General features: G+C 46.1%; 1 long non-coding RNA gene and 3 other non-coding genes across 4 annotated transcripts; 2 read left to right on the forward strand and 2 right to left on the reverse strand.

The window, feature by feature from the left end:
- Window positions 1-3,729: 3,729 nt before the first annotated feature.
- On the reverse strand, window positions 3,730-13,397 carry LOC128085958 (uncharacterized). Its single transcript, XR_008209179.1, has 3 exons — window positions 13,277-13,397; window positions 4,734-4,863; window positions 3,730-3,959 (listed from the first exon to the last, which is right to left on the reverse strand). It is a non-coding gene; the product is annotated as an uncharacterized LOC128085958 (long non-coding RNA).
- A 10,959-nt stretch (window positions 13,398-24,356) lies between these two features.
- On the reverse strand, window positions 24,357-24,428 carry TRNAW-CCA (transfer RNA tryptophan (anticodon CCA)). Its single transcript has one exon. It is a non-coding gene; the product is annotated as a tRNA-Trp (tRNA).
- Window positions 24,429-24,694: 266 nt separating this feature from the next.
- On the forward strand, window positions 24,695-24,766 carry TRNAW-CCA (transfer RNA tryptophan (anticodon CCA)). The gene has a single exon. It is a non-coding gene; the product is annotated as a tRNA-Trp (tRNA).
- A 708-nt stretch (window positions 24,767-25,474) lies between these two features.
- On the forward strand, window positions 25,475-25,547 carry TRNAR-ACG (transfer RNA arginine (anticodon ACG)). The gene has a single exon. It is a non-coding gene; the product is annotated as a tRNA-Arg (tRNA).
- The last annotated feature ends 375 nt before the right edge of the window (window positions 25,548-25,922 follow it).

Raw genomic sequence — 25,922 nt, forward strand, 5'->3', positions numbered from 1 at the left:
AGGAATACTGCTGCCACACTACAACCCTTGCACGTACTTGGTCTTCTTTGGGAAGGAAGATGAAAAGTCACCATCTCTGCACAGGTTTCATGCGTGTACCTAACAACGAGGCACAGTGTGAGCAGGCAGGAGGGATCTGCTCCAAGGAACACTGCTTCCACCTCCACACCAGAGCCTTTGGGCGCTGCCAGCAAGCGGTGCCGTGCTGCCGGACTGTGGTGAGCTACGCTTGTTCAAGCATCAGCTGTCTGATGGGGAATGGGTTTGTTATATACCTCAGCCAGTACACTCAGAGGGTTTCCAACAGACTTCAAAGGTTCACCCGTATGTTTATTGCAACGCAAAATTAAGGGGGAGAAATCCAACAGAAAAAATCCATGAAAATATGTGCTCTGCTTCCACTGTTTCTGATACGTAATGTTCAGTTTCATCTTGCTGTATGATGTTTGCAGCTCATCTTGGTTTTGAAACTTCTCATTTAAACTATGCTCAATAGTAATAGGAGAGGTATTAAAAAGCAGAACAGAACAAAACAGACTAAGCAGTAGATTCATATAAAGAGATTCTCTATCTTTATATCAGAGACTTCAAGAAGTGGAGGAAGCTTCGGGTACAGAAGCTTCCAGGCATTTCATGATTAAGTATTTATTCATTCATGGTTATAAGAGCACAGTCTGAAAGTTTATTTCCCCTTCTTTCTCTCTGGAGAGCGGCTGGATGCTGGAAGGGTGGTGATGGAGTCAGCATCCCTGGGGGTGTTCAAGAAACATTTCCATGTTTTGCAAAGGGATGTGGTCCAGTGGGCTGACATTGGTGGTATGCGGATGGTTGGACTGGATGATCTTGGAGGCTTTTTACAATTTTGGTGCTTCTGTGATTCCCTCTTGCAGTACAACTAATGTTTGCCACGACCTCAGACCAGCTAAGCAGCTCTTCTGGTGATGGAAGAGATTCATCATCCTGCTACAAAACCTGGAACGTGGGGCTGAAAATATGGGTTTAACATGCACACGTGCATGCACCAAAGGCTGAACAGAAGAGGAAAGAAAAGTGGCACCTCTGCAAATCTCTGCAAATTGACCTGAAGAGTCTCTGACAGTGGTCACTGAATCACCCAGTGAAGACTAATGTTCCTTTTCTTTTCTAAAATAAAATAGTTTTTAGCAAAATCACACTGCATCCCTGTGAGAAGATGCAGAGCAGATTCTTGCTTTGGCCTTCAGATCAGATGCTTGCATTTTTGTTTTCTGCTTAGAATTAACAGTAATAGAATTAACACTGAAAGACAGAATCTCTAGGAGAGGCTGAATGCACAACTGAAGTTTTCATATTTTGTAGACCATGTATCTCTACACATTTCATAGAATCATAGAATCATAGAATCACCAGGGTTGGAAAAGACCTAAAAGATCACCCAGTCCAACCGTTCACCTATTCCCAATAGCTCCTACTAAACCATGTCCTTATTTTAATAAGTGTTCTCCAGAAAACTTGTGTCTGCTCCTGATACCTGCAAGGAATTGCCTTGGTTTGTGTTTTTGCTGGAAGTCCTGGCTTCCATCTCACCCAGGGGTAGTGTGACATGATAAAAAAATCCAAACTTATATACAGACAGGAATATGAACATTTATTACATCTTATTACATCAGTTAGCAATGGCCAACAACAACTTGTACAAACCCCTGTGAGTGGGTTAGCAGAAGGCTGGCACAAAGGGATTATGTGCACGGACCATGGCACTCCAAAACCAGTTCATAGCAGCTCATGGGGTGGGCAGTGTGGGTACTTTATCCATTGCTCATCTGAGATCCTTTTGTTCTTTGCATTAGCCCTGTGGTGTGCTAAGCACATGGGACACCATGCCATGCCATCCCTGCCATCCCATCCTATGCCATGCTAGCCAGTACCATGCCGTGCTATCTCACCCCATCCCATCCCATCCCATCCCGTCCCATCCCATCCCATCCCATCCCATCCCATCCCATCCCATCCCATCCCACCCCATCCCATCCCATCCCATCCCATCCCATCCCATCCCATCCCACCCCATCCATCCCATCCCATCCCATCCCATCCCATCCCATCCCATCCCATCCCATCCCATCCCACCCCATCTCATCCCATCCCACCCCACCCCACCCCACCCCATCCCATCCCACCCCATCCCATCCCATCCCACCCCACCCCATCCCATCCCATCCCACCCCACCCCATCCCATCCCACCCCATCCCATCCCATCCCACCCCATCCCATCCCATCCCATCCCATCCCATCCCATCCCACCCCATCTCATCCCATCCCATCCCATCCCATCCCATCCCATCCCATCCCACCCCATCTCATCCCATCCCATCCCACCCCATCCCATCCCATCCCATCCCATCCCACCCCATCCCATCCCATCCCATCCCACCCCACCCCACCCCATCCCATCCCACCCCACCCCACCCCACCCCACCCCATCCCATCCCACCCCATCCCATCCCATCCCATCCCACCCCATCCCATCCCATCCCACCCCATCTCATCCCATCCCATCCCACCCCACCCCACCCCATCCCATCCCATCCCACCCCATCCCATCCCATCCCATCCCACCCCATCTCATCCCATCCCATCCCACCCCACCCCACCCCACCCCATCCCATCCCACCCCATCCCATCCCATCCCACCCCATCTCATCCCATCCCATCCCACCCCACCCCACCCCATCCCACCCCATCCCACCCCATCCCATCCCATCCCATCCCATCCCACCCCATCTCATCCCATCCCACCCCACCCCACCCCATCCCACCCCATCCCATCCCATCCCATCCCATCCCATCCCATCCCATGCCACCCCATCTCATCCCATCCCACTCCACCCCACCCCATCCCATCCCACCCCATCCCATCCCATCCCACCCCATCTCATCCCATCCCATCCCACCCCATCCCACCCCATCCCACCCCATCCCACCCCATCTCATCCCATCCCACCCCACCCCACCCCACCCCATCCCATCCCATCCCATCCCATCCCATCCCATCCCATGCCACCCCATCTCATCCCATCCCACCCCACCCCACCCCACCCCATCCCATCCCATCCCATCCCATCCCATCCCATCCCATCCCATCCCATCCCACCCCATCCCATATGAGTGTGTCTGGGGGCTTTCACTCATTTTTCTGCTGTTTTTTTGAAACGTTTGCAAGTTTGCTGGCAACCATTTGAACGAAACAGGGGACATTTCTTAACAGTGGAGACTGCAGGCTGACTGACATGCATCCAAGACAGCACAGTGTTGTGGCTAATAGTTTACTATTCAGCATTCAGGGAAGTAACACCCCCTGCTGATCTAGACAAAATACAGGCAGAGGGACCAGAAGATTCATAGATTCAGTGAGGTTTTTCAAGACCTAAAGAACTTGACCTTCTGCCATGCTGGGTTTCTCTGTGTTGACATTCCCAGCACTTCATGCTGGGTTGGCAGAGGACAGGAGAACAGACCTGACTCCAAACTCCAGCCTGGAGCTCTGGACTGTTGGTGGTTTTTGGTGTACTGACATGTGTATTGCCACACAGATTGCTGCAACCCACACACTTTAAGGGTGATTTAATAGGACTCAAAGACACGTGCATGTAAATTATTTTAGTTAAATAAATATCATTTACAAGTTGATTTTTGTAGACAGTAATAACAACAAAACCACCCTGACATACACCAGCAAGTGTCAGCAATGTGGTTTCACTTAGAATTGTTTTTATTAGAAATGAAGCTGCAAATCTCTATCTGAGGTACAAGAATTCCTCCTCAGATCTTCTCGTGCTCCCAGGACTCTTCACTCCATTGGGAAAGGCTCCTTGGGTTTGCATCAAAGTTCAAGGATCCTGTGATGTCATTAGGCAGGAGATTCCCAGGGCTCTTATCCGCATGGTCAGTGAGGTCTCAGATTTAGGAGCTGGGTCTCCTGCAAAGAGAAATCAGGTGGTGACCTATTCAACCTTTCTCTATCCAGACAAGCAAATGATACGTTCCCATCTCAGGCTGGTGTAGACACCTGAGGTACCCGATGGACACATGAGGTAGAAGACTACTGGAGATCCTTGCGATCTGGGCCTCTGATCTATATTCACTGAATCACAGAATGATTGAGATTGGATGCACTTCTGAGTCCCTTTGGTCCCCCCAAACCTCAGCAGGGCTGTCTGGAGCAGGGTGCCCAGCACAATGACCAGGGGCTATGGGAGATCCCCAAGAGGAGCCACTATTGCTCCCTGCTCCCTGTGCCAGGGCTCTGGCAAGGCTTCACATTATTCTATTTTATTTATTTTTTTAATCCTCCAGCATAGTGTTTCACAGAAACCCACTTCAATTAAATATGAATGCAAATAAGTAAAAATAAATAAAGAAGCAAAACAAGAACAACTAATTTATGATGTCCAAAAAAGGGTAGATATGCTACAGCTCATGTAATTAGCTGCATAACTGGACCACAGCATAGTACAGCATTGCTCCACATGATATATCTCCTATAGATACAGAGGTTTTCTCAAGGTGCTGATGAAAACACATTTTACTTGCAGAGAGTGGAAGATCTCCTACAGCACTTTGCTCTGACATTTGGCACTCTGCACCTAATAGAACAGCCCAGGTGGAGAACTGCATTCCAGGTATGAGTTCTGACTTGCTGCTAGTTATGCTATGTTGATGCCCCTGGGTTTCTCAGGAGGAACTCCCTTACCATCTGCAGCATTTCAGCTTCCCATCACGGCAGGTTCCAATGTCAACGGAAGGAGCAGGGCATGCAACAAAAGAGCAGGAGCCATGGCTCTGCCGGCATGCTAAGGTGTCAGCAGATTCTTGGCTGTAAGCTGCAAGATATCAAAGGGAAACTGACATTCATTTACCACAGCAGAGCATAAGGAGAGATAGAGCATAAGATTACAAGGCATGCTATGTGATGTCCTGACACCGTGCTTGGATGCAGGTTTGTGATTGGGGTATCTTTGATATTGATCTCGCACCACCCAGGAAAGGTGATGTTATCCAAATTAAAATGTCTTAACTGGACTTTTTCAGGCTTTCAGCCCAAGTTTCAGCAGATGTAAATTATCATTCATTATCTTCTGATTTGAATAGCTTCCCACGTGCTCACAGGGAAGCTGTATATACTGTTACCATATATAATGTAATAAAGATAATACAGCAGAAAAATCATGAAACCACAGCCAAACCCAGGGAATATAACACATCCCACTAGAAGTTTTTATACAGCTCTGTATGTGCTATGTAATAAGGTCAGTGACTGTTGTCACTGGTGCTGCAAATGGCTTTAGGTAACCACTGTGCTGGTTTAACCACGACTGATATGTTCAGAGCTGAAGCCAAACGCTCAGGTGATGTCAAACTGCAACTCCATCATCGCCAGGACAACTGCCTGGGCTTATCCCATGTGAAATGCTACCCCAGGTTTGGGTCAGAGGGTTTACAGGTTAAACATTACTCATTCCAACTGAGATGTTCAGCCTGGAACTCAAATTGCATTCTTTGCACGTTATTTAAACGAATCTCCTACAAGTGGCTGCTTTTGGGCCAAGTGATTCTACATCCCTTCACTGAGTAGACAGGCACTTGCTGAGCTAAGAAAGGAAGTACAAATGTAAATCTACTGCAAATCAAAGCAGCAATGGAGAAAGCTTAAACTTCTCTGAAGCACTTAGAACAGCCTGGAATTAAGCATATCAAACCCATTAAATGCACTGTGAAAACAGAGTTGAGGCAAAGCCCCACAGTCACAGCTATATTATTTGAAAAATACAGGTCTGCTGATCTGGAATACACACTCGGGAGGTGCGAGTGTAAATGTGAGAAGAGAAAGCTCTCATTCTGCAAGATGGTGTCTTAAGCATCATCCCACTGAGCTGCCTGAACACACAGGGAGATAATCTTCTTTCCATCCTTTCAATCATATAACCGGATGCGAGATGCTCAGGGCTAGAATGAGATCACAGGCAAGTCAAGGACCTTGACTCAATAGGCTATGAATAAGGAAAGGGAGTGTATGTATGACAAGAGTCCAAGTGCATAGAGGCTAGGACTTCTCTGCACATTTCCCCTTTTAGTCTCCATCTCACCTATTTTCCATCTTACCTGGAGCAGCCTGGAAGAGGAAGAAGAGAACAGCAACAAGGACGAACAGGATTCTCATGATTGCCCTCTGCAGTGGAATAGCCTTTGCAGCTGTGAAGATATCTGAAGGTGTCCAGAAGCTGAAGTATGAGGCAGAAGATGGCTGGTCCCTGCACTTATAAAGGTTGTGGGTCTGGACAGTGCAGACACTTCAGGGGAGGAGGAGTGGTGAAAGTTCATTGTCCTATGACTGTAGAGATTGGTGATGTATGAAGATGTTGCAACCCAACACATTTGAAGATGCCTGACCTGAACAAGGACCAAATGACGCCCTGTGCTCAGCTGATGGGCTGCACCCGGAGAGGACACAGGATTGGAGCAGGAGGGAGGTGGGTTCCTGTGATTCACAATACTGTAAACCAAGCAGGTTTGCTGATGCCTTGTGGCTCTTGGACATGATGCTGTCACAGACTGTCCCCTTCCCAGCCATGGGGTACTGCTAACATACCAAGACTGCATGAAACAGGGATGCAACAGATCCTCCTACTTGGATGGAGGAGTGGGTCAGGGCTTTGGTCCTCTCTTGAGTTGGAATTGTGGGGCTGCATGTGTAGGAGTCAGAAGTGAAAGGGCTGTGGACATCCCTCATCCCTGTCCATGAGATCTGCAACTTGGTGCAATTTCTCCCAGATGTTCTAGCACAGTTCAAAGCTCAATTGCTATCTGCATCCTGCATTTGAGACCTCAGCCATGACGTTTTACCACACCAGGAAGATGAAGACATTAGACAGAAAGAACCAGAAGTAACACCACTGTGCATTGTGCCACTCTGTTGTGGGAGAGAACTGCATCCCAGTTCCCTTTTGGCCACCAAGTTGTCTCAGAATGGTGAGCCTGTGTGCCTCAAGGCTCCGGCCTGCACTGAGTTCCTCTACCCCACTCTGATGGCTACAGCCTTAATACCTGTGCTTATCATTGAGAAATGCCACTCTTGAGGCATGTGAAAACTGCACGTCTTATTGGCATTTCTTTTTGCAAACACCAGGAGCCAAGAATCATTAATGAAATTAAGTCATGAGGGTGCTTAATTTTTTACTGCTTCTGTGCAAAAATAAATAGCAGGAAGTCAGCTAGGCTTGTGCGCAGAGAGCATGGTGTTCCATATCTGGTAAAGCAGTTGAAACAAATTGGGTGCTGGGCATGAAGCTGGTGCTACAGCTTGTGAAAAAGCACACCATGTTCTTTTCATGGCTATGTCAGGCCTTCAGGATTTCAGAAACATGCAAAAATATTCTTTACAGTGGAAAGTGAATGAAGAGGTTGAGTATGGGCAAGAGGAGCCAGGTGGGAAAGAAGACAAATTGCTTTTTTGTCCATGCTCAGCAAGCTGGGGAGCTATGTAATGCTGGGGGGACAAGTGGGACCATGTATAAGATTGTAGGAACGTCTGCTGCCATGACCTCATGAGCTCCAAGGGAAGGGCAGTGAGCCTCCTATCTTTCTGTGATACATGATAGGCACTACATCCAGCAGATGTATGTAGGGTATGCATGTATGTTTCCTTCCCTTTTCACCTCCTGGGCTGACAGTTTTGCATTGATCAGATACGTTTCTGAGTTGAAGTCCTTATAGAATAGCCTGAGTTGAAAGGGATCAATAAGGATCATTGCGTTCAACTCCTGCCGAACATGAAGAGAAAACTGAATTCCAGACCAGCAAAAAGCAAGACATCAAGGGTGAAGCTGCTTGCTATCAAGTTTGCAAGAATAGCAGGACTTAATGGAGAAGGAAGATGCACTTGCATCCTTCTTACACAACCTTTCCCTGCCTGTCCCACGGATGTTTGTTTTGGGCAGTGAGCCTGCTGACATCAGCACATGGTACTACGTGATATTCAGTGCTCTTTGGATCCAAACACTGTCACAAGAAGGAAGGAAAGGGGAAATGGCTCCATCTTCCTCATTTCCCTCTGCAGTCTCTTTCCACTGAATGATAAACACAGTCCAGGCAATAAGAGCACCCACAAAGATGGCCTGGGATTGGGAAAAGGGAGCCTGGGCAATGTGTCTTGCTTCTCCCTTCTCACTGAGAACCAAGAGGAGATGCTGGCAAACAGTCCCCAGCACACAGAGAAACCAGTAGGGCGGTTACTGATGGGGAGCTGTCTACCTTGAGGTATGCATCTGACCTGAGAGCAAAGGAACAGGAGGAAGAGTTTGCATGGGCCCTGCCCTTGTGAAGAATGGCAGATCCATCAGCCAGAAAGAGTGAATTCATAGAATCATAGAATGGCCAGGGTTGAAAAGGACCACAGTGACCATCGAGTTTCAACCACCAGGGTCACCAACCACCAGAAAGAAAAGCAGTGAGGGGCTCAGATATGTGAATACACAGCAACTGTAACAGTGGGCGGGATGTTTGTTACCCTTGATGGAGCACTTGATAGAGTCTTCTCATGCATTAAACTAGGCTTCAGAGGGAGTTCTCCAGCCCTAGTACCTGAAGTGATTGTGCAAGGTTGGCCACAGGACAGCCTCCAATCTGGCTTCCTACCATAGCAACAAGCTACGAGGGGGAGAAGTCACTGAGCAGCAAGTTATTGGAAAGTCTGTATCACAATCACTGCTTTGAAAACTGGTTCATCCTTCAGGTAGTTGAGAAAGAGGTTTCCTGATGTCCCGCGTTAGCTTTCAAAGGTGTGCCTCAGTTGCGAGGTCTCTTTTTCCCTGTGGTTTGTATTATCTGATTTGAATCATTATTGAGATGCACTATCAAACAGATTTGATCCAGTTGCTTTCCTGCAGATCTCCAGGAGAGGAAAAAAAAAACCAACAGAATTTCTTACCAGGGACATTCTCAATAGACATGGGATGAGGGACATCTTGAGGGGAACAGTCAGTAATCAGTGAATGAGAGATTCAAGACAGAAAAGTGATGCAGTCAAAACAAAAGCCCTTGGATGGGTGTGAGATGAAGCATTGAGAGACAAGGAGGGACCACTCTGCTTGGAGATCTCTATGGCTTAAACACTACAGGTGTGCTTCACTGGGAGGAGAGGGAAATCTGAATTTATCCAGACTTAATAACAAAGATTTCTTATAGGGGGAACTTGAGGGATGGGAAAGAGATGAGCTGTGCCTACAGTACTAGAATGGAACCAAGTGCTGGGAGTGAGATGTATGGCTGATGGTTAGATGCTAGCAGGGTCTTCACTGAAACTTAGGAATGGGTCAACCAGGCATTTCCTGAAAAAGTCATGGCTCAGGGGTTTGCACACACTAGAGACAGTTCTGCTGTGCACCACAAGTGCAACCATCTGACTTTGGAAGAAGAGAGGTCTTGTCAGCAGTCTTCCACTTCACTACAAAACTGCTCCTGCACTTTTTTGTCACTGGTGTAGATGTAGTTGAGTCTTAATAAACAAAGAGGGCTTCTGCAGGTCACCTCTTCATTTCAAGAAGGGAACTCCAGCAGCTTACGTCACCTCTAGCATGTCAAGAATGGAGTTAAATTAAACTATTAGTGGGTTTTAAGGCATTTAAGGACACTGTAATTTCTTTGTGACATTTTATCTGCAAGTAGAGGTCCATCTATTCTGTGAAAAAAATGGGTCAGCTGAAGATTGGTCATTCTCCTTCTTCTCTTCATCCTCAGGGTATGCATGCAATGAACTGAATTGGTAAAAGTTGGAAGTGTTGTGCTCTTAAGACTAGCAAAATGGGAGAGATTGATGAGGAAACTAAGACCACAGGAAGGAAATAAAATAACAGATTCTGTTAATTTGAACTTTTCTGATTTCTGCATTTCCTTTCTGCTTCTGATTGAGATTCTTCTCACATTGTTTAAATCCTTCCACCTTCCCACAAAAGCTAATATAGATTGATGGATGGATCATAAAATCATAGAATGGCCTGGGTTGCAAAGGCCCACAATGCTCATCCAGTTCCAACCCCTGCTGTGTGCAGGTCACCAACCAGCAGCCCAGGCTGCCCAGAGCCACATCCAGCCTGGCCTTGAATGCCTGCAGGGATGGGGCATCCACAGCCTCCTTGGGCAACCTGTGCCAGTGCCTCACCACCCTCTGGGGGAAAAACTTCCTCCTCATATCCAACCTAAACCTCCCTGTCTCTCTTTAAAACCATTCCCCTTGTCCCATTCACTACCCACTCTTTCCCCCTCCTGTTTATACGCTCCCTTCAAGCACTGGAAGGCCACAATGAGGTCTCCCTGGAGCCTTCTCTTCCCTAAGCTAAACAAGCCCAGTTCCCTCAGCCTTTCTTCATAGGAGAAATAGAATAGATAAAAGGACAGACATGAAGACAGACAGATAGATAGATATACTGACAGATAAAAAGCTCCAGTGGTGGAGAAGGAACAGTTTCTTTGGCTGGATATAAATCCATATTCGGAGATATGGGAATCCTGTAAATCACCTAAAAATAGGCTCCTCTGCCACGTGGGAATTCCTGGTTTCAGCCTCTTGTTGCAATAACAACCTTTCAAGATGATGGATGTAAGAAATTGACTCCAAAACCAGACCACTTGCTTCCATGACCAGTTGTGACAGGAGAAAAGAAGTTAATTGTGAGGCTGAAATTATAGGAGGATATGCTGTAAAACATCCTGGTTTTGCATTTTAGCACTATAGATTTCTTGGCTATATCTGTTTCTACCTCTTCTCCAAAACACAGAGAAGTCATTCCCATAATATCTCCTAGGAACAGTTTGATTTTATTTTTTTTTCATATTCCTCTTCTTAGAAGACACATTTAATATTCTTTTATGAATGTTACTGAATACAGGTCTGATGTTTAGCAACGATAAGAGATCATAATTCTTGGTTTAAGAAGACATTTATTTGGGCGTGTGAATAAAATAATAACATATGTATTGCTGCATATGCTCCATGCTGAAGTGACTGAGCATCCAAATATCCCGTGAGGTAGGCTGGAATAGGTGGCCAAGATGCCAAAGTGGCTTGTGTATTAATTAAAAGCAAAAAAGGGAGTGACTTCAGCAAGGAAAGCCTGGATCTCCAGAAGCAGTGTGCTAACAGGTCGCGCCCTCTGGAAGCTTCTCTGAAAGCTCATTTGCTGAGGATTTAGACAGAGGAGGAATCCATCAAAATCAGCTCCTCAAGGCAGTGGAAATGTTGCTGGTACAAGGGCACTGACCCAGTGCAAGCCCTTCCTTACTGCGCCGGAATCCTGTAGGGATACAAAGAACCTCGTTACTTTGCTGAAGTGGGATGAAGCTCAGCCTCTGAAAGACTCAGCTGCTGCTAATCACCATCAAGAATAAACATATATGTTGAGTTTGAGATGCAGTTTGTAAAAACCTTCACGTAGATGCCTACAGAGAAGGGTGCCTATGAGCTGGGTGCGTAGGTCTGCACACAACCAGTCTGCATGGACTGTGCTCACGGCAAACCAGATCTGTTACCTCCGGTAGTAAGTTATTGATTCAGCTCTCCTCAGAGCAATAAACCAGGGGTTTTGTTTCATGATTCAAACACACAAGTTCAGTGCCATTTGAAGAGCCCTGGAGTAGGTGTTTCTTGGCCTCCAACATTGCTTTCCTACAGGTCACATCAGCCAGACTTATCAGTGTGGTTTAGATACTCCAAGGCACCTCAAATGCCACTAAACACCACAGTTTTGTTTATTGAATCAAATCCTTTGTGTCCAGTTTCTTTCCGAATAGATTGAATTCACAGTCAGAAAAAGAAGATATCAGAATACCTTACTGGTTTCAGCTTCTACTGTAATGAATCAAGCCAGCTGAAAACAAGCATCTCAATAAGAAGAAATTCAGTTCTGAACATTGGCATCCACTGATATCATGCATGGGATATTCTATTCAGGAGTAGATTTGAGTTGAGTTATCCCTTTGCAAAATCATTTAATAGTAAATTGCTTCTGTGCTGTTTATTTTCCTAAATTCCTAAGTGGCTGCTTCCTTAATATCATTGACATCATGGCAATGAACCTGTCCTAATATTGGTGAGGCCTGAGCTTCTTGAAACCACAATCTGACAGCTTGAGATGTCAAATTGAGATGCCTGCGACGTATCTTTGACCCTAAGCTGAAGTGCACTCCTCAGATGTGCATTTAAATCCTTAAGGACAGGAAAAGTCTTGCTACTAGGGGAGCTGCAGGCATTATTAGAAGTTGGTCTCCAAAATCAAAAGTGCAATACAAACACTATTGCCTTCATTCAATCACAAATTCACACCTAAGAGATGCAGGGTTGTAGGAGGAAGAAGTAGATATTTTCCTTATTAAAACACAGGTCTTTTGGGAAAAGCACAGAGGAATGGTTGACACATTTTTCCCTCTAACAGGTAAAAATACTGTCAGATATCTTTGTAATAAGTTTCTTTGTTTTCTTTTTCCCCATCTAAAATCAAATTTGGGAAGGAAATGCTGAATTCTGGGAAACGTTGGCGCTCTTGAACTTCTACTCTTGTACATGGCTCCCATCAAAATTAATTACCTCTTTAAACATGACCACTTCTCCAGCATAACTACCAACAGGACAAGAGGGAAAGGCCTCAGATTGCTCCAGGGGAGGATCAGGTTGGATATAAGGAAATATTTCTCCTTGAAAAGACCAAAATTGACCCCCCGTCCCCCCAGATGTGTGCATCCTGCACAAAGGAGCAGCAGGCAAATAGCAGAAATAAAATGCTATTTCCACCCTGCAGCACTTACTTGGCACAGCAGTTTAACAGCCCCCCATGGCACGGTCCAGAGATGGTGAAGGTGGGGGGGCATGCCCCTAGACGGCAGAAATTCCCCTGGGCCTTGCATGCTGTGGTGTCAGGGAAAGATAGATCTGCTGAGCCTGTGGGGAGAGGAAGGCGTTAAAATCTCAGCTTTTAGTTTTGAACAGTGAAAGATAAATATGTGGTAATGGATAGATATGCAATAAAAGATAAATATGCAATAAAGGATAAATATGCAATAAAGGATAAATATGCAATAAATCATATGCTTTTCATTTTTTTCAAGAATAGATTCTGCCTGAGAATAGATGACGTGTAGCCCCAGCATCATAGATTGCCTATCAGTTGGCCACAGCCTTTTTTTCCTCCTAGGCACACGCTTGTGCTTGCATCTCCTCTCAGCGGTTGGATTTATGCTGTAACTCACCTGGAGCAGCCTGGAAGAGGAAGAGGAGAACAGCGAAGAGCACGCAGAGGATCTTCATGGCTCAGCTGTGGATTGTGTGCCCCAAATCCTCAAAGACCGAAGGAGGATGGTGTTTGTTTGAGGAAGAGGCGAGGGAAGGTGCCTGGCATTTATAGGGGCTGCGGGATTGTGAAAGTTTGACGGCTGAGTGCTCTGTCAATAAGTAACTGCACCCAACCTTTTGTCAAGCAATTGGTTATCCCCCATATCACAAGTTGCAGTGAAAGATCTGGTGAAAATGTTGCAATCTGCAACAGTGAATTTCCACTGACCGTGACGGCCAGTTGTATAATGGGGCTATTAGCCAAGCCCCAAACCTCTGGCTTTTGCAGATTTGTTTCCAGCATGGGCACAGGCATGGAACATGCAGAGGGCTTGGTGGTCAGCCATTGGAGCCCAATCCCAGCCTTGGCCCTGGACCTATTGCTTGCTGACAATTCCTATAGCATTTGTCTCCCCATCCCTCTTACCGAGGGAAAGCAATGGGAAACGTTTCGGTCCTGATGCATTTTTGCTTTGCCACTTTTTATGCAAGCTCCAGACTAACCTCACCCAGTGCAGAGGGCTGACACAAAGGTCTTTCTCTCCTGTAATTCTCACTCATATCCCACCTTGAGTTCTTTGCATTTTACCAGCTTTTGATACCCACTTTTATTTCCCCTCCTATTGCCCCAAAAGGTTTGGAGAATGGTATAAACCCGTAAGAGATTTATGGATAATAAGGGAGGGATCATAGAATCATAGAATCATTAAGGTTGGAGGTCCTTTCAGTGGCTAACATTAGCCCTGGCAAAGATGACTTTACTGTATGTGATGTGCAGGCTTGCCACTCACTCCTGAAATGTTGAGAATCATAGAATGCTCCGAGCTGGAAGGAACCCACGGGGATCATTGAACCCAACCCCTGTCCTCACACAGCACCCCCCAACTCAGACCCTACATCTGAGACTGGTATCCCAGTGCTCCCCAAGCTCCAGCAGTGCTCACTGCCCTGGGAGCTGCTCCATGCCCACCGTCCTCTGGGGAAGAACCTTTCCCTCACCCCCACCTGACCCACCCTTGATGCAGCTCAAAGCACAGATGTTTATTCAGTTCCTGCTTCTGGCATTCCGGTTCAGTGGTTTGCTTCCTTGTTATTTCATTTATTAGATTTCAGTGGGATTTGATGCTATTTTTGTTCTAAGAATTCTTAGCAAGATGAAGACATGACGGATGCTTATGTTTAATCTACATGCTAACTACCAAGTTTAGGCAGTAACAAGGTAGCAGCCAGGTGAGTCACCTGCTAATGTAGTGAATAACAATAAGGTAAACACCGTTTTTACTCGTTCATCCATAAAATCTAATCACCAGGGACTGCTCAGCACTTCAGAATGTTCTCTTTCATCCCCTGCCTTGCAAATTGTCCAATGATGACGACATGCAACGTTTATAGAACCATAGAACAGTAGAATCACCAAGGTTGGAAAAGACCTACAAGATCATCCATTCCAACCATCCACCTATCACCAATAGCTCTCATAAACCATGTCCCTCAACACAACATCTAAATGTTCTTTGAACACCCCCAGGGTTGGTGACTCCACCACCTCCCTGGGCAGCCCAGTCCAGTGCCTGACCACTCTTTTGCAAAAGCAGTATTTCCTAATGTCCAACCTGAATCTCCCCTGGTGCAATTTGAGGCCATTCCCTCTCACTGTTATCCTATCACTATTTAAACAAGCTCTGCTCACTTTTAGGGCTGTGTTGGTCCCCACATGCAAATTAACCCATATCGACTATCAAACAGATAATATCTCAGTGGTGCAAATTTCCATAGCATTCACAGATCTCGACACAAACACTTAATTCTCAGAGGGGGAGAGCAGCACTCCAGTAAAGCAAGCAATATTTTAAGCCCTGCTAGCATGCATACAGCCTTAAAATGTCATTCACAGCAATAGGAAAATTCCATGACTTTGACTGCTAACAAAAACAAAGACAGGTGCAAGCTGGTTGCTTCAGACCAGGCCAAATTTGTACAGAATGCCCCGAGAGCAGAACATTTGATGTTGCACTGACCATTGGCTGGAACACACCGGTGTGTACATGGAGCTGCTCCCATGGCTGCCAGGGCTAGAAAGGAGTTCTGCTGGAACCTCTGCTGAATGTTAACTTCCAGACATGATCTGGGAGCTCCAGGAGCTGTACGTGCCTACCCCAAGAGAATGGAGCTAAGCAAGTAGGTTGTAAGGGGTGTAACTGAAAATCCTATTTAGGAATGCTGCAATGTGGATACGACAGAAAGAATGCCTTGAAAATATTCATAGAATCATAGAATCACCAAGGTTGGAAAAGACCTACAAGACAATCCAGTCCAACCATCCACCTATCACCAATAGTTCTCACTAAACCATGTCCCTCGACACAACTAAATGTTCCCTGGAAGTTCCTCGAACGTATTAGCAGTGAATGAAAGGGTCTGTGTGGATATCTCCCTCTTTTCTTCCTTTCTTGATAGGCCAACTATCTCCAGCTAAATGTGCTTCATGACGGGTGCCGTGTTGTTTGCTTTTGTGCCAATGTTTTCTCAGAGTTCTCTCAAGCACAGCTTAGAAGCTAACGGCTAGTAAAATTTGGGGATGAGCTGCTCGTAGGGTCTGAGCACTGTTATGCTTTGAGGAGTGTTTAATGATACAGGTGTACCTGTATTTGGGCACAGTAAATTTTGATTTTGCCATTTTAACTAGGAATATGCATTTAAAGCTACATAGGCACATGATTATTTAGAAGAGCATAGACTTACATATCAGTAACACCATTTTTGTGCCTACAAATACTTCAGCAGTCTCCTTACATTCTTAATTATGGCACAGATCCTTGCAATACTTACAGAGTGATTCATATTTGTGGCGTTTCATCTTTCATTGGTCAAAAGCAAAGTAAGAGAATAAAATCTGACAATGCTTTGTTCTTCAGTAGCCTTAAGCTTCCAAGATTTAGCTAATCAGATGAAGGAACATGGACTGAAATCTTACATTCCTCTTATAACCAAGTACATGTAGGGTAATTTTAACAAAAACATGCAGGTTTTTCTAAACGAGAGAATGCCAATGGATGAGTAAATTCCTAGCATCCTCAAAAAGGCACACGGGTCTGATGCAGGCAGAAAAGGAGACTGAAAAGCCACTGTATGCACCGAGTTCAAGGATACCATACTGCTGGAGTCTGGCAATCTGGTCAATTATTACCTATTGGCAGCTTGGCTACCCTTGGTTGCTTTTATCTCCATTGCATTTGTCATCGTGTTGCAATCCATACAGTGAGTTAGTTAAATAAACCTGTGCACACAGGTGCTAAAAAGCTACACAGCCAATGTAACATCCCCATAAAATCTGTGCAAGATGAAGATTCCCCTGTAGAGATGGAGTTAGAAGGAATGACAACCAATGTACATGAGGGAGAATGTGAGGCAGGAGGTGCTGATTGCTATGGAGAGAAGGCAAATTCCTCTCCAGCCTTATCCTAGAATCATAGAATTATGGGATGACTTGGGTTGGAAGGGACCTTAAAGCTCACCCAGTCCCAACTCCTGCCACAGGTTGGTTCCCCTCCAGCAGCTCAGGATGCCCAGAGCCCATCCATGGCCTTGGGCACCTCCAGGGATGGATACCCACAGCTCTGGGCAGCAGTGCCAGGGCATCACCGCCATCTCAGTGAAAGCTTTCCCTCTGAATCCCAATCTAAATCTCCCCTCTCATAGTTTGCAGCCATTTCAACTTGTCCTACCAGTCCATGCAAAAGTTGATTTTTCTCCTGTTTACAACATCCCCTTAAGCACTGGAAGGCCACAATGAGGCCTCCCCACAGCCTTCACTTGTCTGATGAGTTTCCTGATCTCTCACATATCACTGTTTCTGGAGTGCTGCATCTCCTGATGATGTCAAGTCTTCTGTGCAGATGCTATTGTAGGAAGCAGCACAAACAGCACACTGTAGGTGCCCCTATTATTGCAGGGAGTTGGACTAGATTATCTTTAAAGGTCCCTTCCAACACAAACGATTCTGTGATTCTATGGGGTCACATACATCAGACAGGTCAATGTGGCATTGACCTTCACCTACACACACATGATGGTTGGCATAGATAACAGGCAAGTCTGCTGTCTCTGCCGTGTCCAAAATCTCATTATTACTCATTGAGGTGTAGCTGATATTGCCAGTGAAGTCTGGACAGTGATTCAGCCAATCTCTCTGTGTCTGCTCTAACAGATTAAATAGTGTCAGGACAGGAGTGCTAGAGTTTGATCATCCATAATAAACTTTTGGAATGGCCTTGGCAACTTTGACCTCCGCTAGCACTCTGCCAAAAATTCCTGAGCAGTTTCAATGCTAAATCCAGGCTAGAAAGTATTCCAGCAGGCAGTCTGGTGTGGTAACCTTGTTCAGGAAGCAGAGATGGTTGCATAATATGGGTATGGTTGCACACAATATCAGATCTCAGGACCTAGAGAAAGGCATTGCTTACTAGTATAGAAATGCAATTTTCCAGCCTGTATGTGCAACTAATGGTACTGCAGGAATGCATGGCTTCTAAAATCCTTGCTGGAAATCAACTGTCTCTGCTTCCCAGTTGGGCAGATGGCAAACTGTGAGGAATAATACTAACAGCAAGATTATTGCTGACCTGAAAAATGCAGGATGCCCAGGGAATTAGAAAAGATGCTTTGAAGTACAGTACTTCAAGGAGCAAAGAAAACAGGCTACATGTAGGACTCCCTTTGAGTAAGGAGATGGTTACTTCATACCTAGTCCTCTGGAGAGCAGATTACATCTCCTGAGGTCAATGTCACAGGCAAAACCTGGTTGTGTAACCCATGATGTAATCAAGAAGATAATCAATTTCCAATGAACAAACCAGTGCCTTATGAAATGTGTGCAGGGGCTGGGTGCTTTCTAACACCCTATGGGCTACATCTGCTGGGGAAAGGAAGGGAAGGAACACCACCTGACTGGGGATCAGGCTCTCTGCCCTTGTGGCTTCATCACCACAGTGCTTGCTTCTTAGTTACTATCTTGAGACAAGGTATTTTTGTACAAAACTGGAGGCCAGGCAAAGCTGAGAGGGCTTGTACCACTGCTGCTGGTCGTGTTACGCCTCCAAGTGTCCTTAAAGTGTAGAGATAAACACGTGGTGATGGCTGTGGTCCAGAGACCAAGAGTGAGCACTGACTCTGAGAAATAGAATAGAATAGAATAGAATAGAATAGAATAGAATAGAATAGAACAGAGTAGAGTAGAGTAGAGTAGAGTAGAGTAGAGTAGAGTAGAGTAGAGTAGAGCAGAGTAGAATAGAGTGGAATGGAATGGAATAGTTTGAGTTAGAAGGAACCTTTTCAGGCCATCTAGCCCAACTCCCCTGCAATGAGTAGGAATATCTACATCTCAATCAAGTGCTCAGGGCTCTCTGTCTCTGCAGCTAGTTTCAGGTCACTTTCTTGCTGGAACTTTTCATTTGTGGGTTCAAAGGGCCTCAATATAGGACTATGATGTTTCTTAGGGGTCAGAGACAGGACTCTAAAAATCTCCTTGACATCTACTCTCTCTATCCACTTTAATACCTCCTTGATTTTTGTCTGCTGAAGTTGACCAAACACTCGAGACCATTTGAAGGCACTCATCTCTGTCATCACAGCACCTAAGAGGGTCACTTCTAGCCTTCAGCATAAAGGTCCCTGCAGAGTCACCCACTGCTAATAGCTCCTGCTCCCCTGTGCATGACTTTGCTGAGAAACCAAGCCTATAACAGCAGCACCTCTCAACCCCCGCCTCAGACAGCATTCCTGCTGGGTAATGAGCCTAAACTCCAGCAGGCAATGACCTTTGGAAAGGCCAGGATTTGCTTGCAGCGAGCTGGGCTGCATTTCTCAGGAGTCCCCTGTGCAGTTTGCACGCCCACGTCTCTGCTGGGGGTGTAAAGCGTGGTTTCAGCTGCCCTTCACCCTCACCTCTGGTCCTGCAGAGGTGCATCATGGATAGCTTTGTGGGCGTTGGTACAAAGAGCATGTGTAAATGTTTGGCCTTGGTAAAGAACTATGGAAATACAGAGAAAAAAAAAAAATGCCTGCCTCTTTCTCGCAGCAAAAGAATTATTACCTCTCCACAGGCAAATCCCGTGGATCACCTCTCTTCAGGCATTACCTACAAGGCAGAATTTTCAGCAGCCTATCCGGATCACCTGGAGTTGATTGTCAACATCTCCCCTTTGCCTTCTGATCTGGGTTTTGTTTTATGCCTAACTTCTTCACTGGGCTGGGGCAGAAGGATGCACAGAATGAGAGAATCCTAGAAAAGTTTGGGTTGGGATTCTTACAAGGTAATAGTCATAACAAAAAAAGAAAAAAGGAAAAAAGAGAAAATTTACATGAATCTTCAAACACAGAAAACTGAGAAACAGTTGCTCATCTTCCTTCTACTTCTATGATAAGGGTGGTGAGGCACTGGCACAGCTTGCCCAGAGACCAGTGGGTGCCCCATCCCTGCAGACAGCCAAGGTCAGGCTGGATGGGCTGTGAGCACTGATGGAGCTGTGGGTGTCCCTGTTCACTGCAGGGAGTGGGGCAGATGGCCTTGAAGGGTTCCTTCCAACTCAAACACTTACTTGATCATTTTGTGGCATAAAACGGCCATGAGATTGGGCATCCAAAAGAAGCGTACCGGTAACATCAAGGTGCAAAGCCTGCCTTCCTTCGTGAGGGGTCAGGAAGGCAAATAGAGACACAGAGAGAAGCAGACAGAGGAGGGGAGAGCAGTCAGGAATCTGCTGAATCTTCTTAGGGCATTACACATGATGCAGCGGTTGCTGAACTTGCCTTGTTGGGTAATGGTGTGACTAATTGCTGCTTCCCACACACTTACTTGGTTTGAGACAGTCATAAACACGTTATCTGACCTTCTAGGATGCTGTAAGGACTGCTTGGTATGATCACACTCTGAGCCTTGTGAGAAGGGGCATGGTGTCCTGATCAGGGCCACGCACTCCCGTTCAGTCCTGCCACTTGCATTCTAGGCAGAAATTCACATCATGTCTCCTTTACTGCAAGCATAAGGGATAAGAAGCTTCTGACACACTTATGAGGCTTTGAAAACTCAACCAACTGTGATAGATCGTGGAATGCTGGTAGAAGAACAGTTACCTGCAAAGGAATGGCCTGTGACTTGTGCCTTTCCCATCTGGACATTTATTCATTTCCAAAATTTACTCTTGGTCGCATCTTACTACCGACACTGGGGTCTGCCCACTGAGGGGGCTTCTGGACTTCATCTAGATCTTCTTGGAATTTATGCTGACATTCCTCCAGTTTACAAGAAGACTTGCACTCACAAGCATATTCCGGGTGTGCACCTTGATAAAGACATGAAAAATTGCTAAGAGGAATTAAAAATCATTCTGAATGCAGTTCATAAGTCTGGCGTCACAAAAGATGTGAACATCTGGTGGGATCAATGGAATGAAGAAGTGAGATTGTCTTGACTCTTAAAAAAATGCTAAGAGAAAGATGCAACTGTGTGTGTATTTTCAGGTTTGAGAACTGCAGTGGAGACAAAGAAATTGCTTTTATTCCTATTTATTGTTATTGTGTTCTGAAATCATTCCAAAGAAGTACTTCTCTTCTCTGGATTCCTTTATAATCCATCTCATACCACATCTGGTTTATGATCAGATTTTAAAGATATCAGTGAAGATATCTGGATAGATATCTTCTAGAAAGATATCTGGAAGTCCCTTTGCCTCCAGACTGCAGAGAAGGATAAATACCATCCTCTTTCTATCAGCAAAAATACACTGGGATCTCAACAGACTCCTCCATCCCTCTCCATCAATAACACTGCTCAGACCCTGAGGAAAGAAGGGGCTTTAGATCTCATTACTGACAGTGTTCCTTCTGAGTTACCCTCCCTTCACAAACAGGAGGGTCTTTATCCGTAAAAGCATCCCAGAGTACAAAAATGATCACACCTTGACCGCTGGCAGGGAGGTCTGACCTTGCCCTCAACTGCAACACTGTACAACAGAATGGAGGGAAATCAAAACAAAACTTCTATTTCCAGGGCAGTAATGGGATCGTGCTTGAAGTGATCTTGAAGAGTAACCCAGACACTTGTACAGGCAGAAGAAGCCTTGTTACCTGATGTATTTCAAAACTCTCTGATATCGTTTTCAGCAGAGACAAGATATCCAGAACTGAGCCCAGCCCAATACTGGCAGAAGGGCTCCCAAATCTGAAAAGTTGGACTTTTATTCACAGGCTTCAAGTACACCTCTGGTCAAGCCAGTTGTGTGTCAATGTTCAGATAAATGGCTTTTTATAGTGGGACAGCAGGACTGATTGTCATTTTCTGAGTCATGAATGGGAAATACCTGCTACAAGATTTTACAGTTTTATAGAACAGAGGTGTGCTTTTCTGCCTCACACTTTCCCATATGATTTTGCCTCAAAGAATTCCTGTTTTATGCAAAGTGGAGAGATGTAGCTTGAAAAAAAAATCAAAGAGCCTTCGTACTATGAAGCAATTTTGTCACCAAGCAAGCTATAACTCCTTCCCTTGCATGGAAGTCACAAATCTCTACTGCCTGGTAAACTGTTCCCTTGATTAACGCACAACACCAAACAGCTCTTGCCTAAACTGTGGCTTGGATCACTTTTATGTTTGAGGGTTTTTTTTGTTTTTTTTTTAAAAAGGCATCAAAAAGTCTTAAAACTTCATCCCAGTGAACGCAGCCGGCTGGTGCAATGTTTGGTTTCCTAATGGCATGTCTGCATTCGGACCATCTGCAGTTCAGTGCCATCTCATCTGCCTTTCCACGTTTCCCTTGGAAGAGCTGAGGACATAAGACAACGAGGTGGCGACATCTGGAGGATGGCCACCAAAGAAATCTGCTCATGCAACTCACCGGTGAGTCAACGAAAGCTTTTGGGACAGCGAGGAGGGGCCGTTAGGCCTGGGCTCCATCAGAAATGGGAGAATGTGAGCCATAGGAAGGTGCACACGCCAGGTTTTTGGCATGGAGGTAACAGCTGTGGAAACACCTTGTCATCCTAGGTTCATCAGATTCTCCTCACCTCTGTCTGTGGATGTGATTCCCAGGCAATGTGAGGCTTAGTGCAGCCCCAAGGCTCTGAAAGCTGTGATGCCCAGCTGTGGCCTGGTCTAAGGTTTGGCTGTTTTCCCTTCTGTCTCCACCCTCAGGACACAGAACAGTGTTTGAACAGCATCAAAACCTTCTCTGTTTCTCAATCTGCCCCCTCCGAGAACGGGCTGGGAGGGCTCACAAGAGGTTGGGAAGGGACACAACCAGGCAGACGACCTGAAATAACCAAAGGGATATTCCTTAACATATAATGTCATGCTCAGCATAAAAAAAAATGGAAAGAGATGGGGCTTAGGGGTTCAGCATCTTTTGCCTGGAGTTAGCTGGGCATCAGCCTATTTGTGTGTGGTGCTGAGAGATTGCCTTTAAAACCCTTGTTTCATTCCATGGTGTTTCTCTTCTTCTGTTTCTCTTTCACTTACAATTTTTTTTCCTCGATTCACAAATTTCCTTCCTTTTACTCCTTTTCTGTTCCTCCATCCCTTTAGGGGTGGTAGAGAAGCGAGTGAGTGGCTGTGTGGTGCTTTGCTGCCTTCCAGAGGTAATCCATAATGCCTTTTTGAGACACTCCATCTACCAGATTCCCTTATCTGATCTTCCTCACTGACTGAAGGGCGTTTTGGTGGCTACACAACCTTTTGAAGACATTAATCCAGTACCATATTCTGTTCAACTAACATCCAAAACTCAAGACTGCCACGTTAGGTGAGCTCTTCACTTCTGTGATTATAATGGAGCATTGGGTGAATGTTCTCTTTCCTGTATTGGATGCAGAACTGTGGGGCTTTGCTTTCTGTTCAGTGTCTGACCCTAGCATAGGCATAGCAGCCTGTGCCTGCAAAGAGAGATTACAACCCTGGCATGACAACAGTTGGAGAAGTTACTATTTTCAATTCCTCTCTACCCTTTTGCTGCCACGCTCAGTGCTCCTTTGTCTCTTTTTATTATATTCCCTGTATTTGTCTTTAAAAGTTCACCTTTGAAGAACCCTTAAAAGATTTCCACTGCTTTAAGTGAATTATAACTACGACTATGTCTTCTCACAGCTTAAGGCCTCTTTTTTTTTCTAGCACTCCACTCACTCTGCTCATCTCATCAAGAAATGCATGGGGCATCAAAAAGAGAGCGAGTAGAGTCTTAAACATCCTGATGACTAGTCCTTATAGCTGGCTTCCAGTTCCTCACAGCTGAACATTTCTACAGAATCAACAGAAAGACACTGGTATAATGGAGCAAGTCCAGTGAGAGCCACAAAAGTGGTAAGGAGCTCAGGCACTTGACAGATGAGGAGAAGCAGAGACAGTCGGGTTTGCTTGGCAGAAAGAAGATAAACTGATCGAGGTTGATGGCCCTGCATGTGGCAGGGGGGTTGGAGATTTGTGATCCATGAGGTCCCTTCCAACCCTGGGCATTCTGTGATTCTGTGATTCTACCTAACAGGAAAGTATGTAAGTGGACTGAGACTTTTCTTAATGTGAATAAGTGATAAGATGAGGAGAAAGTACAAATTACAACAACAGGACAGATTGCCATTGGGTGCCAGGCCAGAGAGCACCAGTGCTGTGGTGGATAACATGCCTTGCTAAGGATCAGGAGACTTCAAGATGGACTTTTTGTAAATGTCCTTATCTGGAATCAGCTACACTTGCCCTTGTGGGTATCAGGGACGAGAGAAAAAGTGGCCAGACATGACATTGGACTGAGATGACCACTGCTTCCCTTCCAAATATGGGATGAGAGAAGATAAAAGGTATCCTAACACTTTCCAAAACTGGTCCAGATGACAAGACCTCTCTGCCAGGATACATTTGCTGCCCTTTGGTGAAGCTGTGGGATCTGGAGCAGGAGGGCAAAACAGCTGCCCCTGGGCCAGCCATCCCATCACAGCACCCCAGAGAAGGGGAGGTGCTGACCCCGGTGTGATTTGAACACACAGCCTTCTGATCTGGAGTCAGACGCGCTACCATTGCGCCACGAGGTCAGGGATGAAGGATGCTCTTTTCATCCCAGGGCCCATGTGCATCCATTCGCATCTCAGCTCCATCCTGCCCTGCGCTTCCACCATTCTGTCTGAGCACCATGCTACAGTGACTTGGCCCTTCCTCTCCAAGCGGTGTCCCTGTCCCCTCCACCTCCCACGGCCTTAATTCAGGCAGGATTGCACACCATGGGGGTGAACACCTTGGGTTGGATGTGGGCGCCACCATGACCACAGGCCGCACCAGGCACGTTGCAGCCCACCACCCTGACCTCGTGGCGCAAGGGCAGCGCGTCTGACTCCAGATCAGAAGGTTATGTGTTTAAATCACATCGGGGTCACACGTGGGGCAATACTGCACATCCTCTCTCCCGCCTCTGCTTTTCTGACCCGGACCATCGTTTTCCGTGGCTTTCAGCTGACCTCCACAGGATCTCCCAGAACAACCCATGGGGCTCAATCACAAGGCAGCTGGCAAAGTGGCTGGATGACTGTTGGTGGGCTGTGGTCAGTGGTTATAAGTCCAGTTGATGTTTCTCACTCCTTGGTATTGCTTTGGATGTTGCTGAAGGTCTGTGTGATGGGCACAGAGGATGTTTTACAGAATGAAGGATACAAGAAGCCCACTGGGAGGCACCAGGCTGGTGAGGGGCCAGTGGCACAAAGGACAATGGCCTGTGCTTGTCACACATCTGGGCACCCCAACGGGAGCAGAGCTGGAGCCCAAATTACCACGACAAATGACCACACCTTGACCACTAATAGAGAGGTTTGACCTTGCCCTCAACTTGAACACTGTACCTTCAGCCAACAGAATGGAGGGAAATGAAAACAAAGCTTCAGCTTCCAGTGCAGTCATGGGATCACGCTAGACGTGAACACATCCCCGTGATCCAGCAGTGGCCCAGATGCTCGTATAGACAGAAAAAAAATCCTTGTTTCCCAACAGCGTGGTCAGGACAAGCACAGTTGGGATCATCACTATTGCTTATCTACATCCCACCCAATGCCATGTGGTGATGGAAGCCCCCAGGGCTCACAGGGGGCCAGGGCCAGTGGCGCAATGGATAACGCGCCTGACTACGGATCAGGAGATTGCAGGTTCGACTCCTGCCTGGCTCGACACTTTTAATCTTCTCGGGGCACCTGCTTGTTCTCTCCATAAAGGTCTTGCTGCAGTGCTGCGTGGGATTTTTCCATCCCAGCTGAACGACGCTACGTTTTCTTTTGCTGAACTCCAGGTCACTCTGAACGGTGTTTGACCCCACTGGTGTCATTTGTGGACTCAGGTTTCACCCCGTCCTATCACTGAGTAATTTAGCGAAGATGTCTAACAGCAATATCATTAACATTGACCTCTGATGTGCACCTGCCCCGTTACACTTCCATGCAAGAACCACCCCAGATAGGTCCAGGTTCCCCAGCTGTAAAGGTTTGTCAAAACGCCCCCCCCAAATGCAGGGAGACCATCAGAAAAGCAGAGGCAAAAGAATTGAG

This window comes from Tympanuchus pallidicinctus, unplaced genomic scaffold (assembly GCF_026119805.1).
Source record: "Tympanuchus pallidicinctus isolate F22 unplaced genomic scaffold, pur_lepc_1.0 scaffold1, whole genome shotgun sequence".
Classification (NCBI taxonomy): domain Eukaryota; kingdom Metazoa; phylum Chordata; class Aves; order Galliformes; family Phasianidae; genus Tympanuchus; species Tympanuchus pallidicinctus.